The sequence below is a fragment of the Lathyrus oleraceus genome, chromosome 5, assembly GCF_024323335.1.
Source record: "Lathyrus oleraceus cultivar Zhongwan6 chromosome 5, CAAS_Psat_ZW6_1.0, whole genome shotgun sequence".
Taxonomy (NCBI): Eukaryota; Viridiplantae; Streptophyta; class Magnoliopsida; order Fabales; family Fabaceae; genus Lathyrus; species Lathyrus oleraceus.
In genome coordinates, this window is record NC_066583.1 from 536,356,482 (window position 1) to 536,375,936 (window position 19,455).

The 19,455-nt window shown below is 37.1% G+C and overlaps 1 pseudogene; it reads right to left on the bottom strand.

Annotated features, from left to right (window-relative positions):
* The window catches only part of LOC127081917 (sugar transport protein 10-like), a 93,742-nt pseudogene that overhangs the window by 29,635 nt on the left and 44,652 nt on the right, over positions 1-19,455 (bottom strand).

Consider the following 19,455-nt stretch of genomic DNA (forward strand, 5'->3'; position numbering starts at 1 on the left):
ATCCAGAAAATTTGTCCCAGACAATTTTTCCTTCTTAAGGATTGATTGCAAGATGTTGTTAGAGGTGTTTGTTGTCATGGTAATCTACATAAGGATTAATGAAAATATAAGTATCATTGACATATTTAATTAGGCCTTTAATTAAATATGCTCCCACTATTTTACTCAAAACAAATGACCCTCATCATCTGATTCAGAAAATCCCGTTGGAAGATTTTCTAGTGGGTCGAGATCCATATTTCACTTCGTTCTAAGTCCGCGTAGGCGGATTACACAAAACTAGGTTATTTAGGTAGGAACTCCTTTCAATTGTATCTCATACAACTCTCGAAAATTTCAGCTGGGTGAATAACTCCTTATTCCAATCCATCATATGGATCATTCCCAACTCTTTCTTCTAGACATATATATATAATATTATTATAATTAAGTTTGACCCATCGTTTTAGCAGTTGGATATTACAATTATCCCATCGCACCTTACCAATATAGAAAATGCACCTCGCGTAGGCGAAACCTACATTATCCGATACTAGTCTTGATGAGTGCTAAAACTTGGAAAGCAAACATATATAATATTATTATAATTTGTTTAGTTAAGTTTGACCCATTGTTTTAACAGTTGGATATTACAATTATCCCATCACACCTTATTAATATAGAACATGCACCTCGCGTAGGCGAAACCTACATTATCTGATACTAGTCTTGATGAGTGTTAAAACTTGGAAAGCATAAACTTAATATTTAATTTGAGGGAATTGCAATTTTTCTGATCTCACCGGCTTATTTATCATATAAATCGTCTCTCACATGCATCAACATACATTCACATGCATCAACATACATACATACATAATGAAACGGTTATGGCCCCTAGCGCAGTTGCTCTCCCAAGCCAATGAGAGAACCTAAGCTAACCTAATAATGCTCAAAGGGAAACAACCATTAAGTGTTTGAATGAACGAAACGAGAACACTATATCATATATAATGTATTTTGCATCAGGATTACATATATCATATATATAACTTGATCGATCTCAATTTAATCTTTGATTTATTCTGTCTTTAATCGTATTAATACAGAAAATAAACAGTTATCAGATTCATGGTTTCGTAAGTGGCTCTGATACCACTGAAGGAGAATTGCCATCCAAGGCGCAGCGAAATTTAAAATTTTCTCCATTTAGTGATCCTTATGAATGGGCATGATCAGTGATAGAATCGTTACCTCTTGTGGCGATCACGAACGTTGAACGATGACAACGTCTCTACTCAGTCCACACGAACGGATTCCTTCAATCTCAGTGCTAGCTGCTACGAATGAAGGCTTTGAGTGAGACAGAGAGGGAAACGAAATTCCAATTAGAGTTACAATGCTTCTACCCAAGAGTTCTATTTATAGAACCACATGTGTGGGCTTCAAGCTAAAAAGCCCACTTAAGTGTATTTTGGCTCATATCTCATAATATGCCAAAATCACTTAAGTATTTGGTACCTTACCATATTTCGTATTCTACTTAAGTACACCATACCTTACGATGTTCCTTAGTTACTCTATCTCTCATCAATCCGTCCTTTGTGTGTGACCCTATAGGTTTTTGCGACGTTGGCAATTATGTTAAATCACACATTTAACATAATAAATAGTGAGCGGTATCTAGCAACACATCACTGCTACCCAAGTCACAAAAATGTCATGTGATCTGACAAATCCTTCTGTGATAATAATTATGTGTATAATTACCCTTTTGCCCTTATGTCTATATTGAACACAAGGTATAGACCATGTCATCCTTGTCCAGTTCAATATTGGGCCCATAGACATTTATCCTGTTACGCAGGATGGGCAAATTCCATCTAGGTCACTCATGTCCCTCAGCATGCTTCTTGGAGTACCCATCAACTGTCTTTATGGTTATCCAGTTACGGACAATGTTGGATCAGCAATAAGGCACTCGACTCTACATCTAAGGTCCATAGTGGTTTCAGGTCGAAGAGTGGTATACACCATTATCACCATGAGAATAACTTATGACACTTTGCATAACATTCTATATAGTATTCTCATAGCGGGTCAATCCAGTATAAATATTACTCTTAATATTCATACCTATGTTTAAGACTTGATAACTCTTTATCCATGATCCATGAGATGTGATCATCAGTCTACAAACATAATAGTCTTAATGCTTTAATGTTATCCCACTTCACAATAAAGCTCGACTACGGATACTTTAAGAATAATGTCCTTATGTTTAATGTGATCTCATGATTAAATCATACTTGATACATTAAACGGACTAGCTATTCTAGGGACTTTATTAAACAAACATAATAAAGAAAAAGCCTTTTATTATTAATAAATAATTCGATACAAGTACCAAAAGTATTGGCCTCTAGGGCTTACACCAACACTTCGCACTACATCCTAAAAATAGGCCAAGATGGGCTAGGTAATCTAAGGTCCTTGGCTTCTAAGGCATATATTGGAAAGAGTAATGCCTAACCACGACTACTCGTGTGACATTATTGATCCCAACATAACCTCCACCAAGTGAATGGGCTTGCAAGTCAACTTGCTAAGTTTTATCAAATCAAAAACTAATAAAAATGTCAGAGATCTGGGTGAGGGGGTTGGTTATGCGATGGGAATGTTTTAAGCACCCAAAACATCCTTAGTACTCTAAGGGAGCGCTTTTTACAAATGTTGTAAGGTAAGTTGGTATTTGTGAAAATTATTCGTGCAAACATGACTGGGGAGATGAGAAAAGAATATACAAGTTATTTATAATTTTTGTGTTTGAATGGATAAACCCATTGCCTACGTACCATCTTTAAAAAGGTAGGATCAAAACCTCGTAGTTCGGGGTAAAAATCTCAAAAGGGATTGGTGAATTGATTGGTCAAAAGCCTTAAGGTCTTTTGTTATCAAAGGGAGAAAACACAACCTAAAACCACAACCTAAAATTAAGAGACCTAGCATATAGCCTATTTTCTGGATGTCAAACTGAATGTTATGACATTCATTCCTGACAGCATATGCTAAAGTGTAGGCTAGTTAGTTTTTATGTTATGCTTCAGTATTTATCTCAGGCTGTTTTTCAGGAATCTAACAGTTGTGCTAAAATCCAGGAAACTAACAACTGTGCTAAAATTAAGAGACCTAGCATATAGCCTATTGGTTAGCACTCTAATGTGTGGAAATTAGGTTAACTTGCTTGACCTTAATTTTAGGAAATTCAAGTACAAGGCCGTAGTGCTGCATTATAAAAGGATGGCAATCCTACTTTCAACAACTCAGGGGTTTTGAAGCGTGAAGATTTAAACATATCAGTATAGATCCTTGCTGTACTTTTATTGTGTCGTGTATTAGGTTTTACTTGTGAGCCAAGCAATTATCACCTAGATGATTGCATTGGACTAGGGTGTTTATTGAGTTGTAATTGTTGTGTCACTCTAAGCTTTTAAGCGTGAGTGTTGTGGTTCTTGATTAAAGCTTTTAAGCACAATCAAGAGTTGTTTGAAGGTTATCTTCACCACTGACTTTAAAATTATTAAAGGTTGTAATCACTGCTGTGATTGAGGGGGAGTGAGTAGGTACTCAGGTCTTAGTTTAGATTGAAATTGCATTGGGTAGGTCTTAAGTGATAGGATTAAACAGTTGGTTTAAGTCCTGAATTAATACCTCTTATAGTGGATTTCCTCCCTGGCTTGGTAGCCCCCAGACGTAGGTGTGTTTGTCACCGAACTGGGTAAACAATTCTCTATGTCATTTACTGTCTGCATAATTTACCTATCTGCGCAGAATTGGATGTCATAACATCCAGTGTGACATCGATAGTCTGTTACTAGAATTTCAATTGGCATCAGAGCAGGCACCCTGCCTGTTAAATTTTGGGTGAGATCTAGGGATGTTACTTTCTAGTACCATGGACAAGGATGTAGGATTCTAAAATAGACCACCCATGCTGGATGGTTCTAACTATGATGACTGGAAACCTCATATGATAGCCTTCTTGAGGTCTCTGGATAGCAAGGTCTGGAGAGCTGTCAACAAAGGATGGGAACATCCAACGAAGACAGGTAAAGATGGAATCATTATGCAAATTCCTGAAGAAGAGTGGGACAAAGAGCAAGAAGCATTAGCCCTTGGAAACTCTAAGGCTTTGAATGCACTGTTCAATGGGATAAATAAGAACATTTTCAGACTGGTCATCACTGTGAACTGGCTAAAGAAGTTTGGGATACTCTCAAAACAACTCATGAAGGTACCTCCAAGGTAAGGATGTCTAAACTCCAGATGCTGACTACTAAGTTTGAAAATCTGAGGATGAAAGAGGATGAGACTATTCATGACTTCCACATGAATATTCTTGAAATTGCCAACACTTCTGGACACTTAGGAGAGAAAATGTTTGAAGAAAAACTTGTAAGAAAGATTCTCAGATCATTGCCCAAGAGATTTTCCATGAAGGTTACTGCTATAGAAGAGGCTCAAGATATCTGCAATATGAAGGTTGATGAGCTTATTGGTTCTCTCCAAACTTTTGAAATGGGCTTATGTGAGAATGTTTAAAAGAAAAGCAAAAGCATAGCTTTTATATCACATACTGAAGAGGATTCAGAAGAAGGAAATATTGGAGGTGATGAAAGTATATCAGAAGCTATAGCCATGCTTGGAAGTCAGTTCAACAAGTTCATAAAGAAAATTGATCAAAAAGGTAGACCAAATGTCAAGAACACTTCATCTGACATCAGTAGAAGATCAAAATTTGAAGAAAAGTTCAACCAAGGCAAGGGAATCTAGTGTCATGGTTGTGAAGGTTTTGGACACATTAGAGCTGAATGTCCTACCTTCCTCAAGATGCAAAAGAAGGGACTATCTGTCACCTGGTCTGATGGAGACTCTGAGAGTGAATCAGAAGGAGAATCTGCAAAACATGTCACTGCACTAACTAGTGTCTATGCCTCTGATGATGACTCAAGTGGAGATGAACTTACATTTGATGAACTTGCTGCTTCATATAAAGAGTTATGTGTCAAAAGCGCAGAAGTGTGTATCCAAGGAGAAAAGAAGAAGAAACTCATCAAGGAGCTGGAAGCTGAGAAGAAGAAGCATCTGACAGTCATAGATGGTCTAAATGGTGAGATAACCTTGCTGACCTCTAAGCTAGATCAAATGACAAAATCCATCAGAATGCTGAATAAAGGAATTGACACTTTGGAAGAGATTCTAAAGATGGGACAGAAATCAGGAACCATGTCTGGTTTAGGCTTTGTTAAGGAATCCGCATCTGAATTCAAAAGCTCAAAGGCTGAAGTTCAGAAAATCAAGCAGAAGTCACAACCAATGTCACAACATCATGGAAACAGGAGGATTAACCATCAAAAGAAGAAATTTCAAAGATGGAGATGCCACTACCGTGGTAGATTTAGTCACATAAAACCCTTCTGTTACAGGTTGCATGGTTATCCTAACCAGACCCCTCAAGTCAGACCTAAGCAGAAGGCATCTAAGCATAATGCCCCCATCAAGAAACAACAATGGGTTGCTAGATTAGCTCACACATCTCTAAGGGCATCTATCAGAGAAGACTGATATTTTGATAGTGGTTGCTCAAGACATATGACTGGGATGGATAACTTATTGGTAGATATACAACCTCATACTACCAGTTATGTGACCTTTGGTGATGGAGCTAAAGGAAAAATCAAAGGTGTTGGTAAGCTGGACAGCCCTGGAGTTCCAGAACTGAATAATGTGTTGTTAGTAAAAGGACTAACTGCTAATCTCATCAGCATAAGCCAGCTATGTGATCAAGGCTTCAATGTACAGTTCACTAAGGAAGAATGTGTTGTGAAAAATGGAGAAAATAAGGAAGTTATGAGAGGATCCAGATCCAAAGATAACTGCTATCTATGGGAACCTAAAGTCTCAAACTACTCCTCAATGTGCTTCTTAGCCAAGGAAGAACAGGAAGTGAAGTTGTGGCATAGAAGACTTTGACATCTTTATTTAAGAGGAAAGAAGAAGATCCAAGGGAGAGGTTAGAGGAATCCCAAAGCTGCTTATTGATGAAGGAAAGGTTTGTGGAGAATGTCAGGTTGGCAAGCAAACCAAGATGTCACATCCTAAGCTTGGACATCCTATAACATCCAAAACTCTGGAACTTTTGCACATGGGCTTAATGGGACCTATGTAGGTTGAAAGTCTTGGTGGGAAGAGATATGCTTATGTGGTTGTTAATGACCATTCCAGATACACATGGATAAGCTTCATCAGAGAAAAATCAGATGCATTTGATGTCTTCAAAGATCTATGCATAAGACTCCAAAGAGAAAAGGATAGTAGTGTTATCAGAATAAGAAGTGACCATGGTAGGGAGTTTAAAAATTCCAAGTTTGAGGATTTCTGTTCATCTGAAGGAATAAGTCATGAGTTTTCCTTACCTATTACTCCTCAGCAAAATGGAGTAGTTGAAAGGAAGAACAAAACTATTCAAGAGTTTGCTAGAGCCATGATTCATGCAAAGAAGCTTCCTATGCACTTTTGGGCTGAAGCTATGAATACAGCTTGCTATGTTCACAACAGAGTTACCTTGAGAAAGGGAACCTCTTCCACTCTGTATGAAATATGGAAAGGCAGAAAACCTACTGTGAAGTACTTTCATATCTTTGGAAGCAAACGTTACATTCTTACAGATCGTGAACAGAGAAGAAAAATGGACCCCAAAAGTGATGAGGGTATATTCCTGGGATACTCTACTAACAGCAGAGTATACCGAGTTTTCAACTCCAGAACTAATGTCCTGATGGAATCCATAAATATTATTGTTGATGATAAAGATGAAGAATCCAATGTCATAGAGGATGTTGGAACCTTCCTTGAGACTTCAACAGAAATACATGTCAAGACTGAATATGTACAGGATACTCCTCCTGGACTTGAGTTAGAAGCATCCAACAAGGTGCCTTCTATCAGGATTCAGAAAGACCACCCTAAGGATCTTATCATAGGAGATCCCAATAGTGGTGTGATTTCCAGATCACAGGAGAATAGCTCAAATTCCTGCTTTGTATCCAAGGTTGAACCTAAAAATGTGAAAGAAGCTCTGACTGATGAATATTGGATCAATGCTATGCAAGAAGAACTGGAGCAGTTTAAAAGGAATGAAGGGAGTTAGTTCCAAGACCTGAAGGGACTAACATCATTGGTACCAAGTGGATTTACAAGAACAAGTTTGATGAGAAAGGAGTAATCGCTAAGAATAAAGCAAGACTAGTGGCATAAGGGTATACTCAAGTTGAAGGGGTTGATTTTGATGAGACTTTTGCACCTGTTGCAAGACTTGAGTCAATAAGGTTACTGTTAGGTGTTGCTTGCATTCTGAAGTTCAAATTGTTCCAAATGGATGTGAAGAGTGCCTTTTTAAATGGCTACTTGAATGAAGAAGTCTATGTGGAACAACCTAAAGGGTTCAATGATCCTAATCTACCAAAACATGTGTACAAGTTGAGGAAAGCTCTGTATGGGTTGAAGCAAGCTCCTAGAGCTTGGTATGAGAGGCTGACTGAATTTTTGACTACTATTGGTTACAGAAAAGGAGGGATAGATAAGACTTTGTTTGTGAAGGATGAAGATGGAAAAATCATGATTGCCCAAATATATGTGGATGATATTGTCTTTGGTGGAATGTCAGATAGAATGGTGAAACATTTTGTTAACCAGATGCAATCTGAATTTGAAATGAGTTTGGTTGGGGAATTGACTTATTTTCTTGGACTGCAAGTTAAACAGATGGAAGATTCTATGTTTCTCTCCTAAAGCAAATATGCCAAGAACATAGTTAAGAAGTTTGGTATGGATAATGCTAGTCACAAAAGAACTCTTGCACCTACTCACTTAAAGTTAACTAAAGATGAAGGAGGTTCTAGTGTGGATCAATGCTTGTATAGAAGCATGATAGGTAGCCTACTATATCTAACTGCTAGTAGACCTGATATTGCCTATGCAGTTGGTGTGTGTGCTAGATACCAAGCAGAACCCAAAGTGAGTCACTTAAATCAAGTCAAGAGGATTCTCAAGTATATTAATGGGACTTGTGATTATGGTATGCTATACTCTCATGGCTCTGAGCCTATCTTATCTGGGTATTGTGATGCTGATTAGGCTGGGAGTGCTGATGACAGAAAAAGCACATCAGGAGGATGTTTCTTCTTGGGAAACAGTCTCATATCTTGGTTCAGCAAGAAACAAAACTATGTATCATTATCCACTGCAGAAGCTGAGTACATAGCAGCCGGAAGCAGTTGTTCCCAACTGGTATGGATGAAACAGATGCTGACTGAGTACAATGTCACTCAGAATGTCATGACATTGTTTTGTGATAATCTCAGTGCCATCAACATTTCAAAGAATCCTATCCAACACAGCAGGACCAAACATATTGACATTAGACATCACTTCATAAGAGATCTGGTAGAAGACAAAGTGATTACCTTGGAACATGTGGCAACTGAACTACAACTTGCTGACATATTTACAAAGGCTTTGGATGCTACTCAGTTTGAAAATTTAAGGGGCAAGTTGGGAATATGTCTTTCTGAGGAACTATAGCAACTAAGGATGTTAGGAATGTACGGTTTAATATTTCAAATTATTAAACAATTGAAAGTGTGCTCTGATTGGTCAACAAATAATAGTTATTTCACTTGCAACAAGTGTGTTCACAAGATGTTAGGGGGATATCTTAACATGAGATATCCTATGTGCCTGTTGGATTCTTCCAGGATGTCAGACTCGAGGTCATGACATCATGTACACAGAACATTCAGTGTGAATGTCTGGTGTTTTGTGATTGCACACTTAATGGCAATCTATGTATGATTAAAGATCTGATTTGTGGTTGTAATTTGTCACTCTAAAGCTGTTAAGCAAGAGTGTGTGTCTACTTGATCAAAGCTGTGAAGCAAGATCAAGTGGGTGTCGTCTTGATCAACGCTGTAAAGCAAGATCAAGAGTGTGTCTTCTTGATTGAAACTGTGAAGTAAAATCAAGATTGTGTTTCTGAAAATTGCTTGTATGTTTATTTTTTGGTCTGTAATATTAAGTGTTGCTTTGACAACATTTTTGACAAAAAGGGGGAGTAACACCTGTACCCCAGGACAACATATTTCTTTGAAGTTGAAGGTCTCATAAACAAGAGGTTATGTTGCTGTTTGATATCTGCTTGATCTTCTCTTGTGCTGCTGTTGTTTGAAGTTTAACATCTATGTTTGCTAAGTGTATTAGCTAATTTGATTCTCTGCTTGGATGTGTGCCTTCTGCTGCTGTGAACTCTGTTGTGATGCCAAGTTGTTTTAGCCAAAAATTTGCCATAGGGAGAGTTCGTAGATGTTTTTTATTGACTGCATTTTATGTTAAAACACTTGCTGTACTTAGATGTCTTGACTGATGTCATGACATGCTTAAGTAGTATGCTGCAGGATTAGCTAATACAGGATTTACTGGATGTCAAACTGAATGTTATGACATTCATCCCTGACAGCAGATGCTAAAGTATATGCTAGTTAGTTTTTCCTGTTATGTTTCAGTATTTATCTCAGCCTGATTTTCAGGAAACTAACAGCTGTGCTAAAATTAAGAGACCTAGCATATAGCCTATTTTCTATATGTCAAACTGAATGTTATGACATTCATTCTTGACAGTATATGCTAAAGTGTAGGCTAGTTGGTTTTTCTGTTATGCTTCAGTATTTATCTCAGGCTGTTTTTAAGGAATCTAACGGTTGTGCTAAAATCCAGGAAACTAACAACTGTGCTAAAATCAAGAGACCAAGCGTATAGCCTATTGGTTAACACCCTAATGTGTGGAAATTAGGTTAACTTGCTTGACCTTAATTTTAGGAAATTCAAGTACAAGGCCCAAGTGCTGCATTATAAAAGGATGGCAATCCTACTTTCAACAACTCAGGGGTTTTGAAGCATGAAGATTTAAACATATCAGTATAGATCCTTGTTGTACTTTTATTGTGTCGTGTATTAGGTTTTACTTGTGAGCCAAGCAATTATCACCTAGATGATTGCATTGGACTAGGGTGTTTATTGAGTTGTAATTGTTGTGTCACTCTAAGCTTTTAAGCGTGAGTGCTGTGGTTCTTGATTAAAGCTTTTAAGCACAATCAAGAGTTGTTTGAAGGTTATCTTCACCATTGACTTTAAAATTATTAAAGTTTGTAATCACTGTTGTGATTGAGGGGGAGTGAGTAGGTACTTAGGTCTTAGTTTAGATTGAAATTGCATTGGGTAGGTCTTAAGTGATAGGATTAAACAGTTGGTTTATGTCCTGAGTTAATACCTCTTATAGTGGATTTCCTCCCTGGCTTGGTAGCCCCTAGACGTAGGTGTGTTTGTCACCGAACTGGGTAAACAATTCTCTGTGTCATTTACTGCATTTTACATTTACTGTCTGCATACATTACCCGTTTGCGCAGAATTGGATGTCATAACATCCAGTGTGACATCGATAGTCTGTTACTAGAATTTCAAAAAGTATTCACAAAATAAGGTCAAAGTTGACTTAAGGTTCAATTCAAAATAAGTGTTATGAAAAGAGTTTGAAAAATCAAAGGCATAGTGCCTAGGTTTCTAAATTTGAAAACAATGTTAATGTTTGCACAAAAGTTTGGTTTGGGTTAGAGTGGAGAGAAGAAGAGAAAGGCTAGGTCCTAAACATGTAAAGATGAAGGAAGAGAAATAAAACCACATGGAGTTCCCTTCTTGAGATCATAAAGATGATCCAAGTTGCTCCTTCCATTGGACTTAGCAAGCAATAAGCAATTAACTCAAGCAATCAAGCAAATAATCAATCAAGCTCCTAGGAATCTTCCAATTGGCTTTTATCTCTCTTATCTTGGATGTCCATGACAATGGTTCGTCTAAGTAGCTCAAGTTAAGGATCCCTAGCACAATAACACACAAATCAAAAAGTTCCACAATGCAATAGAAAGAATGGACAAGAGTGAGTTTAGAATTAGGGGTCCTTTCATTTCATCTTCAAGATTAAGCATTCTAAAGGCATGAGGCCTAGTTTCTCTTTGACAATTTTTAGCATTCTAAAGGCATGAGGCCTAGTTGCTCTTCAAATTCCATTAGCATAGGTAAGGTCCTAAATCTAAGTCCTTTCTCCATTTGCATTAGGTTTACACAAACAACAAACAAAACAAAGCACAAGGCAATAGTATATACACAATAATATGCTCAAGTGAGCAAAAGGCAAATTACATTAACATAAACATGAGCTCAAGTGAGCAAAGGGCAAAGACAAATGAATAAATGAGCAAGAAATTAAATTGCATTAAAGTAAATTGCAAAAATTAAATGCTTGAATTAAAACTTAGTGATTAGTAGTTAGTGTTAGTGTGCCATAAGGCAATTTAGTGCTATGTTAAGCAATCGTAAGTGGACTAATGTAGTAGTCACACCTATCTGAGGCCGGTCAATAAAACTATAGGCAACAAACACAAGTTAGAGATCATGACTAGTAAGCCAAGCTCCTACAACTTGCCATGCCAAAAGAAAAGAAGAATGACCTTATATTGATTTAGGTTTTTTGCTTGATCAAGAAGCAACCTATCGTTAATGAAAAACAATTCACTTGATCTTTGATCAAGATGAATTTGATTTGAATCAAGGAAGGTTAGGCCCCTCATATATCAAGGCTAACCACCAATCTTTAACTCATTGGTCAAAAAAAGAAAAGAAGAAGAAGAAGAAATGGAATGTACATAAATGGAATTCAAATAACATAACCAACACACATTGATCAAACATGAATGGAATCAATATCAATCAATGGTAAACAGAAGTGAGATGAAACTTAGAAGTCAAGAAACAATAAAAATATTTTTGGTAAGTTTTTGGAATTAAAATAATACTTGAATTAAAATAAACAAATAGAGGTCAAACTTCAAATCCAACTCAAATCAACTTGGAAAAGTCCAATTGGATCATCATAAGTTCAACATAGTCAAACAAGGTTTGACAAAAAATTTCATCATTTTTTGAAAACAGAAACTAATTTTAAACAATTAAAAATGAAGAAAAATAACATAATTGAACTAAAATCTCAAATAAATCTCAAATCAATTAAGAAATTGATGAGAATATTTTTCATAGACTCATCATCATTCAAAGATGTTAAGAAAATATTTTTGGAATTTTTGAATATTGGAAACTATTTTAAATGAATTATAAATAACCAGAAAAGAGAAAATTCACAAAAAATACTAAATTGAATAATAAAAAATATTAAAAATCATTTTCAGAAACTAGAATTTAAAAGGTAAATATTGCAACTGGTCCCATATTTTTATGAATAAAAATGAAGAAGTTATAAATTTTTAAAATAAAATGGAATTAAAGAAAATAAATGGAAAAAAAATCAGAAAATAGGAAAAACAAGGAGCGTCTGATCAAGGTCTCATTAATTGACGTGGCGCATCAGATGGTTAAGAGATGCGCGCGCATGGTATACCAAAGTCTAAGGAGAAACACGCTGATTAAATGAAAGTCATAACATTGAAAGGCTGAGATTAAATCTGGAAACAACATCCAATGGTCCAGAACTCATCCACGTGGGGACGGTGGTGTACACCACCGTCTTCTCCGGCGAGATTCACTGTTTTGACCAAAACTTGCAGGTTTTAAAAACTTCACCAAAATGCACGATCTATATATCTTTAGAAAGTTGGGGTGATGTACATCACCCCTGTGCCATTGGTTTCCACTCTAGACTCTCATAGAAGGAGAAATCTGAGATAGAAATTTATGGTGTTCATACTGAACTTGCTCAATTCATGAAATTAAATGCACAAATCAATTGCCTCTCACATGAGGACTTCAGAGGTACCAACAAACACAAGAAATGATCAATATCCAAGGAGTTTCGAATCAAAACAGTTTGAGGGAAAACCTTTGAAGAGCAGTTTTCAAACACTTGATCTACTCCAATTCTTTGATGCAGCTAGTTCTTGAGATGGCAAGGACGCAAAGTCTAGGAATTGAAGCTCAATGATCAACCAATGAAGTTGAAAATTGAACTTGAAAACTGAAAGAGAAAAGCAAAATTCCTTTTAATGGAGGTTGGGATTTTACTTCTGCAGTAATTCAGGCACCTTGAGGTTGGATTTTGAAGAGGAATGGAGCTTTTATTTATAGCCAAGCATGATGCAAGCAATGAAATACTCATGTGCATGTGGAGTTGGGTCCTCCATGCATGGGCCTGTACAGGCACATGGGAGGCCCAAATGCAATGGCAAATGCAACCTGAAGTGCAATTGAGGTGTTTTGGACGTGCATATTTCATGGTACCAGCTTGTGCATGGAAATTCAACATGTTATGCATAAATGAACACAAATCTTCACCTCTATGAAAATACCATTTACCAAATTGAAACATAGGCATGTGGGTAATGGTTGGAAAGGTCTTGACATGAGGAACAAATGTTATGTTGAACAAAAATCCATTTTGAGTTGGGAAATTATTGAAAACAGGCCTTGAAGTTCAATGCACAAAACATGTATATGGAAATTTAGCCAAAATGGACCAACTTCAAGCCCTTCGTTTTCAATAATGCAAGCCTCAAATGACAAAACCTTCAATATAAAAGTTGTATAGCTTTTCAAGACAATCAATTTGGACTTAAATTTTGCATCATTTGGATTTTTTATGAGAACGTTATGGGCACTTGAAGTTGAACTTTTTCACATTTCAATGACTTTGGTCCAAAGTGACCTATAATGTTTTGTATTATCACATGTACTTATTTTAGGATTATGAAATTTTGTCCAACAAAAACATTTAATTAGACATCCTAAAATTTCCAATGAATTTGATCCCACCTCAAAATCATGAAAAATGAGTGAGTTAGGTCCTTGGGAAGTTGACCGAAAATTAGGGTTTTGGTCAAAATGACCTATAAGGTTTTGAAATGAATGATGACCTTCCAAGTTTCAAATGGATTTTTTATGAACATGAAAGTTGTTCATATGGTTATTAAGAACATGTTTTCTCTTGGGGTCATCTTCATTTGACAAACACATCAAAAGTTAGGTCTCAGTGGATTTCAAAATAGTAAGATGAATTGACTGATCAACTTCTCAAGTCCAAACTTCAAATCTTAATGAATTGATGATTGAGGACACTCACATGAGCTCATATATTCATAAAATGATGAATTAAATAACTTCCCTTGATTTTATTTGATCATGGGTTGAGGTTGCTTCGTGAGCAAGGCACAATCAATGCACAACTGAATTAGGGTTTCCTTAGGAAACAATAATCAAGCCCTTTGGTTTATCTTGATCAAATTGAAAAATTGAGATACTTGGGAGGCATATATGATAATTGAGAGCTTTTTGAACCATTGTCATGCTTGCTTTCACTTCATCTGGCCATTTCAATGAGTATAGGGGGCCTCCTAGGAGCCTCGGATCACATGATTGCTCAAGCTACAAAACAAACAAAGTTAGTGACATATTTTTGTGCTTTTGGTTAGTAAAAAAAATAAGAAAAGCAATAATATACAATACAAGCATGCTTGGTGGTCTCAAACCACTCACACAATTCCCAACTCAAGGGTTAAGGAGCCAAGAATGCTATGATCCTTGAGGCAAATGCAAATGAGCAATGATATGATGCCATAAGGGATCTTAAGGTAAAAATTAGGGTCTTACAAGCTCCGGTACCCAAAAAATTCTCCATCCACTTTCAAGATTTGAAGTAAAATAGTTAATAATGTTTGCGCCTAGGATTCCAATAGTGATCATCATTTGGAAGCCCATGTTGAGCGCACCTTTAATCTTTGCTGGAGCCATTTCAGACAAATACATTGGAACTGACTGTTTATGAGTAACATAAAATGACAGGCAATTAAATTTTCAATATTCTTGATCCTATACATATAAAAACATAAAATTATAAAAACGATACTGAGTTTTACCTGATTACAATATCCTACACCAAAACGAAGTAATAGGCGACCAATTATAATCATTTCAATATTTACAGCAAAACCATTGAGCAATGCACCAACAAGGAAAAACAAGCCACCTACAAACATTGAGGCCTTGCGGCCTAACATTCTTGTAGTTATGGAAGCAAATAAAGAAGCTATCAAAGCTGCAAGATACAAGGAAGATGTGAACAAAGTAAAGAGCTCGTTATCAAATTTGCAATATTGGCCCTCGTGTCCAGATTCATCTTTCATTTGTTTGTAAACACTGTAAGACCCCAATTTTGACCCTAAGATCCCTTATGGCATCATAACATTGCATTTGCAAAGCCTCAAGGATCATAAGAACCTTGGCTCCTTCCCTTTGGGTGGGGACCTCTTGTGAGTGGTTTGAGATCACCAAGCATGCTTGAATTGTATATCATTGCTTTTCTCATTTTTTATTCACTAACCAAAAGCACAAAAATATGTCACTAACATCTTTTGTTTGTAGCTTGAGCAATCACAAGGCCCAAAGCTTCTAGGTGATCCTTTGTGCAAAGATATGGCCAAGAGAAGCTGAAGGCAAGCATGGTAATGGTTCCCAAAGATCTCATCCATCAAATATGCCTCCCTAGTATCTCAATTCATCATTTTGATCAAAGCAAGTCAAGGGGTTTGAGGTTTGTTTCCAAAGGAAACCCTAATTCACCTGATCACCCACAATGCCTTGCTAATGAAACAACCTCAGCCCATGGTCAAATAAAAACAAGGGAAGTTCTCTAATTCATCATTTCATGCATATTTGAGTGTCCTCAATCATCAATTCATCAAGATATGAGTTGTGGACTTAAGAAGTTGATCAGTCAATTCATCTGACTATTTTGAAATGCACTGAGACCTAACTTTTTATGTTTTGGTCAAATGGAGATGATCCCAAAATCAAAAATGTTCTTAAGGATAATATGAACAACTTTCATGTTCATCAAAAATTTATTTGAAGCTTGGAAGGTCATGTCCCATTCCAAGACATTATAGGTCATTTATACTGAAACCCTAATTTTGGGTCAACTTCCCAAGAACATAACTCATTCATTTTTTATTATTTTGAGGTGGGAACAAATGCATTGGAAATCTTATTGTGTCTACTTCAAATGTTATGTTGAACAAAATTTAAAAATCTCAAAAGAAATACATGTGATAATGCAAAACATTATAGGTCACTTTGGACCAAATGCATTGAAAGGCAAAAAAGTCCAACTTCAAGTGCCTATAATTTCTTCATCAAAAATCCAAATGATGCATAATTTAAGTCCATCTTGACTTTCTATAAAATATCTACAACTTTTATGTTGGAATTTTTTTTATTTGAGGCTTGAATCTTCAAAACAGAAGGGCTTGAAGTTGGACCAATTTGGCAAAATTCTCAAAGGCATGTTTTGGCACTATGAACTTCATGGCCTGTTTTCATAAATTTCCACACTTCAAATGAGTTTTTGTCCAACATAAAATTTATTCCTTATGTCAAGACCTTTCCAACCATTACCCACATGCTTATGTTTGGATTTTCTAATTAGCATTTTCGAAGAGGTGAAAATTTAGGCATAATTATGGAATTCATGATGAAACTTCATGCACAAGCCTTTGCCTTGCCATTTGCACGTCCAAAACTCATTCATTTGTGTTCAGCATGCAAAACCAATTGAGTTTGGGCCTCACATGCGCCTGTACAGGCCCATGCATGGAGGACCCAAGCTCATGCACACACGAGTTTTCCACCTCCTTGCATCACCTTGTGCTATAAATAGATGCACTGCTTCATTTATTTGGAGACCCTGAATCAATCTGAAATGCTGCAGAAATCAAAACCTAGCCATCACTAAAGGAATACTCATTTTTCACTTCTGATTTCAAGTTTGAATTTCAACAAAATTAGTTGATCTTTAATACTTATTCCTTAACCTTGCACTCATACCTGTTGCAACCTGAAAAAAGGAATGCGAAAAAAACAACCGGCGAGAAAAGAGATGACAGAAGAGTCGCCACCGTGTGTTATTTATCCCAAAGGAGGGAAAGGAAACGCTCGAAGTAAACCTGAAAAGAGGAAAGGAAAAGACAAGGTCTCGCATCCAAATCTTGGGTTCGGGAGCCGGTTATGCGAAGGGAAGGTATTAACACCCCTACGCATCCGTAGTACTCTACGGGATCCACTTTTGTTATTCTTGTCTAAAGGGTGTAGGTTTATCTAATGTACTATTTACTAAAAGGGGGGTCAAAAGAAAATGACTCGCATGGATGTCGCATCCACTGCATACGTATCTCATCTGAACATGAGAATCAGAGTCTTCGCAGCTCGGCTACCTAGGGGTTAAAGAGGAGTGTGCTCGCTAAGACATCGCGTCTTATGCCTACGTATCTCATCTGGAATGAGAATCAGAGCAAGCCCTAGTTCGGCTAACTACGGGTTAAGGGTTGTGTTTTTGGGTGAACGACGTTACTACGCAATCTACCGGATGCTTGACCTTTGGAGACTTACTTGCCTGTAGTAGAAGGAGTTAACGTGTTCTTAGGAGAAGAAAAATCAATGAGTTGGTTTGTGTTTTAGGAATGCTCATGCAAAAAAGGAAGTCCTAGACGAAGGAACAGTGCTACCTTAATTGACATGCAAACGAGAGACTATACGAAGCCTAGAAATCCTGTGGGGAGACGATCACACCATACAAAACAAACATGCATAAAGTAAAATGCCAACAAGGGGGCTTAAACATACATGGGTAGGGCTTTAGTAAAGATGGGTCATATCAACCTCGACAAACAAGCCATGGAATAGGTAATCAAATGGGCTCTTAACCACTGACATTGAACGTCAGGGTGAGCAGATCAAAAGGGTAATGAGGATAAGACCTTATAGCTCTTAACCCTGGACAAGGTGAGCTCATGAAAAAAAGTGAGGATTCAGAAAGGTGGAACCCTCTCCACTGACTGACTGGACAAAAGATCTTGGGCTTTTGTTCTGAAGCATCAACACGTAGTGCGAGCATAAAGAACGACACACTGAATAACGGGGGATTGATTACTAATCCCTTTTATCCGTCAATTGCCTCTTCAGGGAGGTCTTTAGCACTGATGCCTCTTCTTGGAGGTCTTTGGGCACAAAAGTAAACAAACAAAAGAAAACATTGCCTCCTATTGAGGTCTTCCAGCTAAGAAAGCGGTAAAATGCGGCAAAGATAAAGGATCAAGAGATCTACCACACGGATAAAGATCCGAAGTAACAGCAACTAAAGAAATAAGAAACCCAGAGATATCTCGAGCTGGCACCATCAAAGAAAGCAAGTCAATACAGGTAATCGGAATAAACCTCCAGGTGGTATCCCACAAATAAAGTGGAATGCCAAGCAAGCTATCCTTTCAGGAGTCATGTGAGCCCTCATAAAAAACTCAACAAACAGGTTAGAGTGACAAGATGGGGCGCAATCAAGCTTTGCCCCAAATCAAAATGTAACCACATGAATCATGCCATTAAAATTCACAAAAAGAGCTCACATAAAACAACCAAGTGTAGGAGGCCTAAACCTCTTGTTAAACACATGCATCAAAAGGGTATCAAAATTCAAAGTCAGGGGCAAGGATCCACACATCAAGACATGACATACATACTAAAACATGTGCCCACATGCAAAACCTAACGATAATACCTCATACATTCAGAGCATTCAAATTGAAAGCATAGAGTAATGGAAATAGGGAAAACCTGATTGGAGAGATCGAATGAAATTGAATTGCCCGGTTGGGTTTGCAAAGCAATCTGAGGGTTTATATGAGATGGAATTGGCTCTTTGCAGATGAGTTCCTTTCAGTCTCTGAAGGTTGCTCTGAACTCTGTTAGCTCTTCTCTCCTTATCTTTTTCCCAGGGTTTATTGGGAGATGGAAGTCTAGAATTTATAACCTAATTTTTGTGACTTTGTGGGCTCAAAAGAGAGAGGTCCAAGTCCAAGATTTTTCTGTTATATTTTATTTATTTATTTATTTTTATTTTTTTTCGAAACGCGTGGGCTTCGCCTAGCGAGCATGACAGTTCATGAACAAACTTTTGCTCCTTCGAGATTAACGTTTTAACTGATGAATAGACCCCATTTCCCTTGTGTTGACTGATCACCCAGATAGGACCCACAAAGTGTCTTGGATGATATTCAAGTTTCTTGGATCTAATTCCGATTGACATGATGAAATGCAATATGAAATGTTAAATGACCTAAAAATGAATGCATGCATGAGGGGGGAAATTTTGAGGTATTACAGCTGCCCCTATTCAATCAACTGGAGACCCGAAAAGAAGATAGCAGCGGCTTTCTCACTTTCGACGTATCAAGGGATTGAATACAATAAAAGCTCGAAAATTTGCACTGAAGTGAAGTGAAGTAACAATGCCTGTCAGAATCGGCAAAGAGGTGG